Source organism: Zootermopsis nevadensis, unplaced genomic scaffold (assembly GCF_977971745.1).
Source record: "Zootermopsis nevadensis isolate Lab colony 2312 unplaced genomic scaffold, Znev_1.0 Znev_ptg000017l, whole genome shotgun sequence".
Lineage (NCBI taxonomy): Eukaryota > Metazoa > Arthropoda > Insecta > Blattodea > Termopsidae > Zootermopsis > Zootermopsis nevadensis.
The window spans coordinates 12,010,583-12,025,027 of NW_028259149.1; the positions used below are offsets into that span (position 1 = coordinate 12,010,583).

At 39.9% G+C, this 14,445-nt stretch overlaps 1 protein-coding gene and 1 long non-coding RNA gene across 7 annotated transcripts in view; one reads left to right on the forward strand and one right to left on the reverse strand.

Moving 5' to 3' along the window:
* KCNQ (KCNQ potassium channel) overlaps positions 1–14,445 on the reverse strand; it is a 411,920-nt gene that overhangs the window by 311,279 nt on the left and 86,196 nt on the right. The window lies entirely within an intron of this gene.
* LOC147873666 (uncharacterized) lies at positions 6,078–10,859 on the forward strand. Of its 2 annotated transcripts, XR_015535572.1 has the most exons (3): positions 6,078–6,266; positions 6,794–6,878; positions 10,640–10,859. It is a non-coding gene; the product is annotated as an uncharacterized LOC147873666 (long non-coding RNA). The 2 variants fall into 2 exon arrangements; XR_015535573.1 differs by lacking the exons at positions 6,078–6,266; positions 10,640–10,859 and adding an exon at positions 6,404–6,584 and having other exon boundaries at positions 6,794–7,043.

The window sequence follows — 14,445 nt, forward strand, 5'->3', positions numbered from 1 at the left end:
CCTAAATTGAAAGTGTCAATAAATAATCGAAGAACCGAACTAGGACTGATTTAGTGATGCAGAATCAAATGTGTGAAATTACGTACGCTTTTATGATGATTTTTAACCATGAGGCGGGTTAAAGTTACAAATCCCGAACACGGAGTTTCAGACCGCATACCCAGTTAGTTGACTGCCTCAGCTGAACAATCAGTCGGTGCTGGATTACACAGAACTGTCTCTGGCTGATGAGAGCATTACAGTCCCGTTACGTGTGACTGCCTGTCACGCATACTCAACGTCACATCTCGCTCACTTATGAACCCACAAACTCATTCAGCACACTTCCGTTTTTTACGAACATGAATTGTATCTTGAGATTTAGGTAACAGATAAATAGTCTGTGCATAGGAACGAATATGTGGTTGTATGTGTTTACAAACACGTGTGCATACTTTATTTAAGTTTGATTTGTAAGGTTCCATTTTCTCACCCTATAAAGATAGCTGTGTTCTCGGATACAGCGCCGCGTAGTTTGGTAGGAACTGATCGACGTTTCGGAGGTGCTTACTGCCTCACTCATCAGGGCGAAGTATATTGCATGTGTAAATGCGTATATGTAAGTCAATGTATGCATTATGAGTGTATATGTTATCAAATACAAATGCAAAGTAGACACAGAGTCTAAACACGACAATACGAAGGCTGCAAAGAAAAGATAAATTCCTACCCCTGCCGGTAATTAAAATCATATCGTACTACTCCTAGTCCGTCACTTCACCGACTGAAATATACCATCTTACCATTTTCTTGGTATTTCTGGGGAAAAAAAGTATTAAAGCTACTCGCAGTAACAAACTGCATACAAGATATATCGTACCGACATACAACAGTAGTGTGAAACAAAATAAGTAAAAACTGATGACTCCCAAAGAGAGGAGAGAAAGGGGGAAAAAATCACTTTATGGAGCTGACAATTTCGAAAATTTCCCTTGAGAGAGACTGCGAAGTACTCATAACAGACTAGAATTGTTTGACATCACGAAACGAGTTCTCTGAACATGAAACAGAGGTTCAGATCTGCTTTACGTAATCAGACACTTGCCCTTCCTTACGCTGCTTCAATTATATATAGAACAAAATAAAACAGTTCTAGAGAGCAGATAAAAACCGCGAATCCAGCCAGCAGAGTAACGAGCTACAGGTTGAACGAACGGGGTTTAATTCCCGACATGGACAAGCATTTTTCTCTTCAGTTCACCCACCAACATATCCAATGGGTACAGCGGATAAATCTGTTCGTTCAAAACTAATGACTAATTTATAAAGTTTATAAATACGTAGAAACCCTGAAATTCTAACAAATAAAGTAGTCCTTAACCATTTGAACCCGAAGCTAATCTAAATTATATTTGTATGATTTGAGGTTTTCACAGCGGTGAGTATGAAGATTTCTGTCTTCTGGGTTGTTGTGCCGTGTAGTCTGGTCGATGTTTACCAACGTTTCAGAGGTCCATGCTGCCTCCGTCATCAGGGTACACACCCTATTGGCATATTAATCGCCCTGATGACGGAGGCAGTATGACCTCTGAAACGTCGGTATACATCGACCATACTACACAGCGCAACAACCCACAAGACAGAAATCTTCAAACTAAGAATCGCCCTGATGACGGAGGCAGTATGACCTCTGAAACGTTGGTAAACATCGACCAGACTACACAGCGCAACAACCCAGAAGACAGAAATCTTCATCGCCCTGATGACGGAGGCAGTATGATCTCTGAAACGTTGGTTAACATCGACCAGACTACACAGCGCAACAACCCAGAAGACAGAAATCTTCATCGCCCTGATGACGGAGGCAGTATGACCTCCGAAACGTTGGTTAACATCTACCAGACTACACAGCTCAACAACCCAGAAGACAGAAAGCTTCATACTCATCGCCCTGATGACGGAGGCAGTATGACCTCTGAAACGTTGGTAAACATCGACCAGACTACACAGCGCAACAACCCAGAAGACAGAAATCTAAATTATATTTAACGACGTAGTTTCTAGCGAAAAGAAAACACAGCACTTCTCAATTACAAAGACGAATTTTTTGAAAAAAACATTAACATATTCTGTGGACAAAATACTGAGTGACAGGTTATTAAAGTAGCTGGTACATGGCGTTACTTTCGAGCTTTAAAGGGATAAGTCAATGCGGCTGGCAGAACACAAGGAGAAAAACACTTTTCCACATCAATCACAAATAAACTATAACACAAATAATCAGTGTCCATTTTATTCCTATCAACAATTCCATCCGTTCTCAGTACTCGATGCGCATTTGTTCTGTTGCTGATGAAACTATGACGTTAATGAGACGTCGGGCTTCTTGTTGCAAGAGCAGTGAACTATCTTGCCGATTGCAGAAATCAATGACAGTTCTTGAAATCTCCAACAGATGGCGAAGTAGTCCAAAGTCGAGAGATCAGAACAGGACTTAACACATCAGGGGTTCTCAAAACTGTTCCAGACCAGGGGCCACATTTGCCCTGTTATGGACTCGCGGTCAGAAACGGAATAAATCTGGGCTATTTCTTAAACTACCTTTGCGGCTCGTTTCAATGTGCCACGCACAAAAATTTGGCCTGCTGTTACAGACAGATTCACAAACTGCTTAAACGTTGGTAAACATCGACCAGACTACACAACGCAACAACTCAGAAGACAGAAATCTTCAAACTCACCGTTGTGAAAACCTCAAATCATACAAATGTGCCTTTGTTTGTATGTTTTCCTGTTACCAGCAAATAAATTTTAACTTTCGACAACCTATACTATTCCATTTTGTGTGTATGCTTGCAACAAGACTAAATTTTAACTTCTGCCCTCCATACTGTGCTCTTTCGCATCCATTTGCTTAATAAATGAAATAATGTCTGCTCATGTATCCCATCTCAACATGGGCACGGTGCGCAAGTGGCCCTACTCCTCAGAGACGCACTTCATCTGAGCAATATAAGCTTCGCCAGAGCAGAATAATTAAGGTGACATGTGAAATGAGGAGCACAGATAACGCTACAGATTTAGAGAGTATTCATTTCCCCAGACTCCATCTTTAAGATGATGTCAGTACTGTCCCATCAAACAAACTTTATCCATATTCTCAACACGAGCAATAATGTCGTCAATTCGGGTACAGTCGAGTACTTTCGGGTCCCAGACGCTCTGAATTATGCAGAGACCATGCAGCCCATATACGGGACAGAGAAGAGCAGTCATTGGTTGGCTCGGAATTTAACGACACTCATTAGCCACAGGCATTATTTAGCTTCCAGTAAGCTAAAAGAAATGTCTTCGTAACATTGAAAAAAAGGAGCTGGGATAGCTCGTGTCAGTATAGTGACTGGACGAAAGGGGTTCGAACCTCGACAGGGGCAGAGGATTCTTTCTCTACCTTCTGCGTCCAGACCGACTCTGCGGCCCGACCAGCCTCCAACACAATTAGTACCAGGGTCCTTTCCAAGGGGTAAAGCACGGCCCGGGTGCGATGCTGACCTGACACCCCATCTAGTACAGGTCAAGAACGAGTTGGAGACTTACCACTTCTCTCCCCAAGCACCTGCAAGTGTGTGTAGCGGGACAGCTTTATTCTTTGTCCTATTTTTTTAATATTTGAAAGAGTGGTGCTATAGTTGCGTTTAAAAAATGCCTAACGTAACCAAACTCAATCCAACTTAACCTAACCTAACCCAAGCTAACCTAACCTAACCAAACTCAATCCAACCTAACCCAACCTAGACTAACCTAACCTAACCTAACCCAACCCAACCGACCGCTTCTCCGGTACCAAGGACACTGCCACACAAACGGCCACTTTCATATTTCCGCGTCACCCAGGCCACACGCACTGCTCGCATTTCATCGCTTACGTAGGACGACGGGTAAACGAGAAGCTTCTTGCGGATTATACAGGAGACAAACCCTTCATACAGATAACACAAAGGTGCAACTCACGTTTATCCGTGGGATTAGTCCCATTCACACACATCAGTGCCCCATTCATACCTCACAAGTACGTATGACGTCAGGCTTTCCATGCATCAGCCAGGATGTAATCTCTGAGACATGCGGTTTATTATTTAAGAGCTGTACTATTCTACTGGGAGGAAATGTTTAATGAGGTGAGGCCGTGGTTAACGTCGCAGCTGATCGATATGTCTGCTGGATGAGGCACGGTGGTTGCGTTGTTTCCACCCGCTGATTTCAGGTACAATTCGACTCAGAAATGACAGACAGGAGTCATCATTCTCTTAAATGCGACACGGATATTATGTGGTCAAGAAATACAATAGTATATAATTGCACGTTGTGACAACATGGACGTACACCGAGTGCTGACTTCTTTACCAGACATAAATTAAGTTGAGTGGCTTAATTTAGGGAAGTGGTACGCTCCTTTCGGCAATGATACACTTTTATAAACTACCCTTGCCTGACGACGGAAGAATATGTGGCTCCCGAAACGTAGTTTTATTGAAATACATACTACAGACAGATTCTATAACATTACTTTTACAATATTTAATCTTTTCAATACAATAAACAATGTTGGTCGTTAGCTTCGTTAGTGATCATTTGCTGCTAAGGAATTTTAGATCGAGTGGAATAATATTTGTGTCTGTGTGTTCAGCGCTTTAGGCTTTTCCCGTCATCCTTGAAAGGAAATTCACTGGTACTCAATAAGATTGAATGCCTACGGTGAATAGCATGAGAATACCAGGGGCATTGTGGTTGGATTCCACGCATTCTCAGACATTGACACTGCGGTCCAGCGTCAAACACCGCCATGGACGATTACACAGTAGAAAAGGAAGGTAAAATGTCACCGTGAGAAATGTAACACCGATCTTCGATTCAATTGTATTTGTCACTTCAGTCGCAGAAAGTTCAATATACATATCTCTTCATCTCACTTTCCTTGGTTGTATTAGCTTTATTATATTTGGTAAATTTGTAAACAGTTAAAATTCCACCTTTCAACAGACCCGAAAGTTAATCATCGTGTTCCCATAAAGCCGTCAATAGAAACCAACGTGGGCCTGTCGAGTCCGGTCAACAAAGTTAAACCCCATTCCATTCATATCTAGGTTTTCCAATTAGTCATCTTATCTATACTTATCCCGCTCTCTTAATTGATTATTTTATCATTCTAACAACACTCAGTGATAAGTACACATCACATCATGATAAATCAGCCATTAGCGTATTATTCCGTCACCTAGACCAAAATAATTCTCACCATAACTTTGTCAAAAGCTTCCATCACTTGTAATTCTGAGAACAAAATGAATAGGAACTAAGTTGCAGACCACGCTGATGTATTGATAGGTAAAGAGTAATGTGGCAGGCATGTAGAGAAATAGATTGCCCAGTGGCCGTGCAAGACTGTAACTTCTATTCACACACAACAGAAATGAAGGGACTCCATCAATTTCAGTACAATTTCTTAATGTAAAAATGAGCTACAGCATCTTTATTTTTATAAATGTTAGAGAATAAATTCATATTCCCACCTGCACGCACATTTGTATTAAAACCACATTCAAACACGCTATAAGTAACTAAGTTAACGATGTCATTTTTAAAAATTATCAAGCAAGTTCCAACAAATGGAATAATAATCTAATAATCAAAACATTTCTATATTTCTCATCCTACGCCCTTTCTGCACAAAACCATTGATCTGGTATAGGAAATGTAACGAATCCTGTAAGTAATAAAAGGAGGATTATGAGAAAGCAAAGAATGATAAAAGTGAGTTTGATGGAGCACAGGGAGAGAGATGATCCGAGTAGAAAAATGGAAACGTTTGATGGAATTGCACCTAATGTACTCTTGAAGTTGAACTTAGACGGTCAGATCAGGAAAAGATCAGAGTGCAGAGCACTCCAAAACATCAATTCGTGTTTTAATGGACCATTTTGTTACTTCGTTGGTATTAATATGCCAAGACAAACACAACGCCCTACTCAAAATAGAAGGGGAGAGTCATGACAATAAAATGTGACGTCCAGCTGTGGGCAGTCACGTGCATACGACAGGCCGATATTTGAGGTAGAAATCTTTGCGCTCAAATGTGTACAAAAAATTTCGTTCTTAGAAAGTTAAACTCTTATTTTACAAGACTGCACTAATTATTGGGATTATTACTTTCGGCTGAAGTATGGTAAAACGGTTATGCCTGTGAATGACAATTCAGTGGCGATGTACGAGTAATGGTATATTTGAAGGTAGTTATTTCAACATTCACTTGTGGAATCTAAGAAAAGCCTGTCTCTGGCCGTGTTTCAAGTGGATGTTATCACTCCGCTCCACTGTACTTCCCGATGGAGGCCTGATGATGGCTGTCTTCTAGGTTGTAGCGCCGTGTAGACTGGTAGATATTTTTCCGAAGTTTCAGAGGTACTTTCTGCCTGATTATGATGGCAGTAAGTACCTTTCAAACATCTGTAAACTTCTACCAGACTACACGGCGCTACAACCCAGAAGACAGTGATCTTCATAATTGGAGCCGTGAGCCTCTTAATTTCTATTTAGGCCGTATGAAGGTGAGAAGGCGAATTCAGTGAAAATCAAAGTTTATGTTACGGGGGTCAAGAACGTACACATATTTAGGTAAAATCCGGAAAGCAGTCTGGATCTTGAAACACGCGGGGGGATATGCGTGTCAAGCATTCTGTGATTGCAGTGTTGCGCCATAAATATTGATTTTCTGGAATCAGTTTCTGTAGTACTGAGTTGTGACGTCAATTTACAGGTGGCCCCAAAGACCAGTTGCGAAGTGTCACGCGTGCTGCTGTCTCAATGTCGCGCGCAACCGAGTACTTCGGCAACAGCTACTGGTAAGAAAACAGCCCACTAGTCACGGACAATACGAGTCTACAGTCATCAACAATTCACTTAAATCTGTCCTCTGCCATCTGCTATCAATCAAATTTTGTAATCCAAATTATGCTGTTTTTCACAGTTGTAACAAATAAAACAAGATAAAATAAAATACAAGATTTGGGTGCGTAATCTTATACCTATATGGAATAGATCTGTCCTAATGACTTCAATATGTGCTAACATAATATAGAATCAGTGTCATAAGAAAATTTTCGGATATTCATGATGAATATAAAGGCAGAGGTCTTCTGGGTTCTAGCGCAGTGTAGCCTAGTAGAAGTTTACCAGCGTTTCAGGTGCCCTTGCTGCCTCCATCATCAGGGCGATGAGTTGCTACAACTCAGAAGACAGCCATCTTCGTACTAACCACCGTGAAATCCTCAAATCCTACTTATGATGAATATAATACCTTCATATCAGACAGTGGACTCCTTAATATTTTTGGTATTATATTCTAACATCTCAACAGGAAAAAGCATAGTTACTGAAAAATATTACACTGCTTTTTTCAAAGAAGAATAACTTTTACTATAACATTCAATATTTGTAAATAAATCATCTAAGAAACAAATTAACCAATTCACTAATTTCACATAGTATATTCCTTGATGAAAATATGATAATCGTTTAGATCGTCAACAAATTCCTAGTAATTTCTAGAACCAGGATGTTCATCACCGTGTTTACAAGAGCCTACTACGAATCCTATGCTGATCCATCCTTAATCAGTCCATATCCTTCCATTCTCCTTCGTTTACGTTCGATTTCTATAATCCTCTTATTTTAGCCTCGGTCACTCAAGTGGTCTCATCTCTTCAGACCCCGAAAAGCGTTTATAAAAGCACCGCACAGTACAAGAACATGTAAAACATTGAAACGCTCCGCTGACAAATAAAATGTTCGTTACGTAATACAGCAGGAAGGAATTCTGGTTCTCCATAGATGACGCTGTCCACCACACAAACTTCAAACTTCCCAAAGTCTGTGTTACAACTACAAGATTAGAGGACCAATAACGAGAACTGTGTAAGACTTGAGGTTCTCACAGCGGTGAATATGAAGATTTCTGTCTTCTGGGTTATTGCGCTGTGTAGTCTGGTCGATGTTAACCAACGTTTCAGAGGTCATACTGCCTCCGTCATCAGGGCGATGAATATGCATATATTCATCGCCCTGATGACGGAGGCAGTATGACCTCTGAAACGTTGGTTAACATCGACCAGACTACACAGCGCAATAACCCAGAAGACAGAAATCTTCAACGAGAACTGTGTTTACACGGGCCGACAAGTTTCTCCCATTCCATCTTGACATGCCCAGTGTTGCCAACAAAACCTGCGAAGGCTAGTTTTGGTTTTTACTGGTTCGCTTTCAGTAAATATTACAGTTTGAGGACGAGACGAAAAATTGAACGCAGTCCAACAATAATTTCGCTGTTAAATCAAAAAAGCAGTTGCCACTACAAGTGCAAGAGTTCTGAATCTATCCCCGCACAAATTCATGTCTTAAAATCACGATTATTTGGATTGACGAAAAATAACACGGAAGTACGGAGAAGGATCAAACCCGACAAAGCACAACCTTTATTGCTAGTATATGTAGGGCTATATTAAAAAGAATACGTGGCAAAGAAGTCAGAAAAATATGATTTTTCTGACACTTTTACTGATCGACATTGTCGTCACATTTCTCCCCCATTTTAAATCAGGATATCAGAATAACTACAGAATCCGTCAAGAAAATTACATGTTTCAAGGTCATAGCAAATTTTTATAACGCTGCAAGACGAACAGCGTATCAAAGCGAGTGAAGACAACTCAGAACTCGTAGCGTAACTTATAACTTTGCGGTAAGTAAGGTGAAGTCCTTCCGTGTCCTTGACGAAAGCAACTTATTTACGGCTACTGTAATAGCCTGTATTAAATAAAACAACTATTAATACTAGCCACAGCTGTTATTTTTTTTTTCAAGAATCTGCTATACCGTGTGCAGGATACATTCGCAAACACAGTTTTACTTTGCTTCGTTTTGAATCGAGACTACATCATTATCATAAGGGAAATATTAAAATTTGTCCTACTTCCAGAGCTGGTAAAAATATATACTACGGAAACACCTGTTCACTAGTGCTGACCTAGTTCTGTATAGTATTCATTTGTTAGTAATATTAAAGACAGCATTATCGATTTGTAGAATCGATACTTACATAGACACAAAACGTTGAATTCGATGCACTTTCAGCTGCTTAGTATATTGCAATTAAACTTGTGACGTCATGACAAGCCACTTACCTGCAACACAAAAAATGCACAATTAGAGTCTCATAATCCACAATAAATATTATGCAAGTTTTTTATATTGCTTGGGGGAGATTATAAATGCATATACAATTTTAACCAGGAAAACTGAAGGGACTATCTAAGGGTAGATCGGAGGATAATATTAAAATTTGCCTTAAAGAATACAGGATGTGAAGGAGTGGGCGTATTTCAAGTGGCTTGGGATAGAGTCCACTGACTAGATATTGCAAACATAACAGCGATAATAACACGCCAGACTACACGGCGAAACTACCCAGAAGATAGCAATCTTCATGTATTTATTTGATATCCTTGAGCACGTTTCGAATAAAAAACTGATCAATTCTCTTAAGAGTTCTACTGCAAAGCCTCGAGCTTCAACACTTGCAACAGCTGAAAACCCCTCTTTATCCTATTTTTATTTTCTGTGGAAAATGACAGGTGAAATTCAAAGGGGGGTAATTTCTTTGGGGTCTATTTCTTTCACACCTGTTATCTTCTTCACTAGTTTCTCCCGTATTCCTTTCCATTCTGTTTCAACTGGAAGAACAATGCAAAATGTCTTTTACGTGCCACTTACTATTATACGGAGGTTTTCGTCACCTGATTGTAAAAGACGCCGCAGGATATAAGCGAAGAGATAAAGTAACTAACTCCACGGTCCAATCCTTCGTGAGAACGTGACAGTACGCTCAGCTTATCAAGAAATTCCCCGTTTCCCGCAGAGCCTGAAGCTACATTACCGTGTTCACAGTATCCAGCCATTAATCTATTTCCTGAAATGCATAAATCCAATCCCTGCAAGTCTACAACCCTGAAGACAAACATCGATATACTGTCTTAAGTAATTCGTTGTCTTCTACATCTCACATAGAAGCTACTGGGCAGCGTCTGAAATTGTAATGCATCTTTCTTCCTTCATTACGTTTCGGGACTAAGATGGTCTCTTCTGAATTGTAGCGCCGTGTAGTTTGGTAGACTTTTACCAACGTTTCAGAGGCCCTTGCTGCCTCCATCATCAAGGCACTGAGTCCTCAAATCCCACATGTCATCCTCTAATCTAATACAATGTATTTAACATTTCAAGCAGCTACCAAGTGTAAAATCATTTAACAACTAACCAACTAAATTTGTATTATGTTCTAAGACAATGAAATATTGTTTCTTTTAGCGTGTTAAAATAAAGGCTAGTGATGCATTTCTGTATAAGAGTTGTTATCTGGTTCAAGAGCGAGTGAAAAACAAGATACGTTAATGTTTAGCAATTAAAATCTAGTTTCTTTAGATCTAATGGAGCGAGTAAATATCATATGGGTGGGGAAAAAAACCTTTGGAAAAAAGAAAGGGTATATAATTCTGTCTCAGTTACAAGACCAACTGTTTAAACTATCTCATAAACGTTCTCTTGTTTACAGGGTCGTAGTGGACTTCTCCACAGAAATAGCGGCTTGGCAGAACTACCTATTGTCGACCAATGAACTAGAAAAAAACAGTATAAAATACTCCGAAATCTAAGACGCACTAAATACTTCATTGCACCAATAAATTCTTTTATGTTGTAGATGGAACTTAGAGGAAACAAAACCCATCGCTTTTAAAGTCACGCTTTAAGACCTTCGAGTAGTGTTCTGTGGATGTCGGTAGATTATCAAGGAAAACATAGTTGATGTCCATAGGTACAAAATCTGGAAATTTAGAACGACAGAGATATTAGGTTCTACAGAAATTTGGATTAACATTTCCGGTGTTTGTTTCCTTTTGGTGGAAAGGTGGCTGCTTGATGTTTGTGTTTCATTCTGTTACAACCCTTCAAGGGCTTTACAGCAGCAGAAACCCCACAACTAAAGAACTCACAGGAACGAACTGATATGGGAGTTGTTTGGGACACCACAGCAAGTTTTTGCTTAAGAAAGCACGACCTTTCAGGAGTGATGTAGAATAAGGGCAAAAGTGAGACTGTCCAGACGTTCACCAGGAAGCATCGTGGATATTTTTTAGAATCTTCACAGAGGAAAGAATCCCTACGTTATATGTTCGTCCTCGTGTTTCGCGCTTCAAGGCACATCTACTTGTATAGAGACGCATGCACTTAAGAGTCGCTCGTGTTGCTCGCGTAATGCAATACACAGAACGGCGATGTGATGGATCACTTCATCACTTCGACACGTAGTCGTTCCTGAGGAACGCTGTCATACCGGATGGATTAAGGGAGGCCTGGAATCTAACAACTGCTTGGCTCGGGATAAGAATTTGACAGCTAGCAATGCAAGATAAATACGACGGAAAATGAAGGCGTCAAGAAAGACAGGGGAAAATGGAGAAATGCATAAAACGAAAGGAAGGAAGACGGAAGGAGTCAGAGAAGGGACGCAACAGGAACGAAAGGAGAAAAGAAAGTCATAAATAAAAAATGAATCACTGAATAAAGAAAGAGAGAAAAGTTAGGAAAAGGAGGAAATAGTTAAATAAAATAAATCAAAAGGAAGGAAGAAAGAAATTTGGAAGGAAATAAATAAATAACAAAAAAGAGAAGGAACTACAACTGTAAAAACAATGAAAGTGTAGGATACGTCAATGAGTCTGAAGATGGCTGTCTTCCGGGCTGCAGCGCAGTGTAGTCTGGTGGAACTTTGCCACGTTTCAGAGGTCCTTACTGCCTCTATCATCAGGATGACTTGTAGAAGTTTATCAACGTGTCAGGGGTCCTTGCTGCCTGCATCATCAGGGTGATAATCGCCTTGCTGATGCAGGCAGCTCAACCAAGAAGACAGCCATCTTCAGATTAAAGACAGGAGAACGGAAATACTGAAAGAAAGATGGAATAAAATACAGAAAAATTAAATAAGAAGAAAGCAAGGAAGGAAGAGGAAAGAAGAGTACAAAAGGAAAAGTGACAGAAGAAAGGACGGTTAAAAGAGAAAAATAAAAAGGAAGAAGACACGCAAAAGCCGACGAAGAACCGCAGAACGTGACCCTTGGGCCCAAGCTGTCAATTACAACGGTCTCAAGGAGAGATATTTAAATGGAAGCCTCCCTGGATATGCAAAGGCAGGCAACCAGGCAGTCAACCGTGAGAACCAAGTGAACTGCCACATCGCTCACGGGACAAGGGAACTGTACACATAAATCCAGGTGTTCAGGAGGGAACAAGTCCCCTGAGCGCCGTGAGGACGTGCAGTTGAATTATATTGTTTTGCCTACTCGGCGCCTGGAGCAAACAAACTGCTGCGATCTCAACAATTTACGTTGCTAGTGGAACAATGTTTGCAGGCCGTGTTAAAGATCTCCTGACGTTACTCCGAACAGCCGATCAGTTTAAACTACACAAAAACAGATCTATGAAGCCGGTGAGAGGCCTCGCAATTTCTTCTGCCGCTCTGTAGATAAGCCTGTGCTCTCTTTTTGGCGCATTCAGTCGTCAACCTTCTGAAGACTTTCATGGCGTTGAACTCTGAACAAAATTAAAGCTGTATAAGTAAGTGGCTAAAGTCTCAGGCAGCCGGGAGTGTACTCAGAATATCCATGACCACGCGGTTTGTTTTTAACGACCATAAAGGAGGTAAGTTATCGAATAACACGGAGTTTATGACGAGAAATGCAACATTTTATTCCCATCTGGAGCAGGAGGGCACTAAATTTTATTACTGCATACATCACACACATAAATCTGATGTTATTTTCCACTGTCTCATCACACACTAGTAATGGCATCATGCGATGGACGGGGCACGTCGGTTGAGTTCCTGAAATCTTGTAAAATGGTGGTGATACAAAATGTTTGTCAGCATTAGCAATAATAACAGTATATATATATATATATATATATATATATATATATATAGTGTGTGTGTGTGTCTGATAAGAAAATAAAACAATGCTCACTATAAAATTATTAGTATAAATATTAGCATTTTGTTATCTTTCATGAGTTCTCTACTAAAATAATCTGCGACATTCCCTACTTATCTCTTTTATTATCCATTAACAAGAACTTGCCATGGTATATATCAGTGGTATTCAACCTTTTTTGTTCGCGTACCCCCAGATGTAATTTTTCTTTAACTTTGTACCCCCAAAATTGTTGGTGTATAATTCAAGTTATAAATAGTATATAACCTATATCTAAAATAAATTACATTACTGATTATTCAGTGTTTTTCATAAAATAATATATATATTTTAAATTTCACGTACCCCCTAAGATGTCTTCGCGTACACCCGGGGTTACGCGTACCCCAGGTTGAATACCACTGATCTATATAATGAAAACAATATATGAAAACGGCTCCATAAGTCCGGGGCCTTAAGAGAACTTTGTCATTTTATAATATATGTAAAACATAAGGAGGGGAAACTTGTTCCAAATCACGTGTTTCCGATCTAAAACGTTTTAATTGATTACCTGGGACGAGGCGTTACTCTTTGCATCATCAGCAGTAGAAGTTGCGACGACATTGCCGCGTTGAGATGACAGTTCGTGAGTCGTCGTTTTCCTGGCTCTGTCCACTCCGTGTTCCTGTGCTACCTGTGATTCTCCTTTACTACCTCTTACCCCTACTTTGGAAACACACACCCCCTTTCGCTGTCTTGTATATGCTACATCATCTCCGCAAAATTTTGCTATTGACAATTTGAACAGCGTAGCGAAGTAAAAGATTCCAGTTAACGAGATTGGAAACATAATTTATAACAACTTCTAACTCTTTATATTGTTCTGTTTTACAAGAAGTATAGTGCTCTTGTTTCTTGTTTGTTTGTCATTAGTCTTTCGACTGGTTTGATGTGGTCCTCCATTTTCGCCCATCTTGCGCCAATCTCTTAATTTCCACATATTTTTTGCAGCCCACATCCTCAAAAATCTGCGTCACATAATCCAATCTTTGTCACCCCATACAATTCTTCCCTTCAACTGTTCGTTCCATTACCAAATTAAATAATCCTGGGTGTCTCAGAATGTGTCCCACCATCCTATCTCTTCTTCTGGTAAGATTTTTCCATAGCCTTCTTCCTTCGCCTATCCTGTCTAAGATCAGCTCATTTCGTACTTTATAAGTCCACTTAATTTTAAACATTTCAAAAGCTTCTATCCTTTTTCTGGCTTTCCCACTGATCATGTTTCGCTTAAGTATATCACTCTTATAGCCCCAAATTTACCGGACAGTCTGTATAATATGTAAAGACAATGTTTGCTTCCTATAAAATTAATTAGTTCAGATATTCA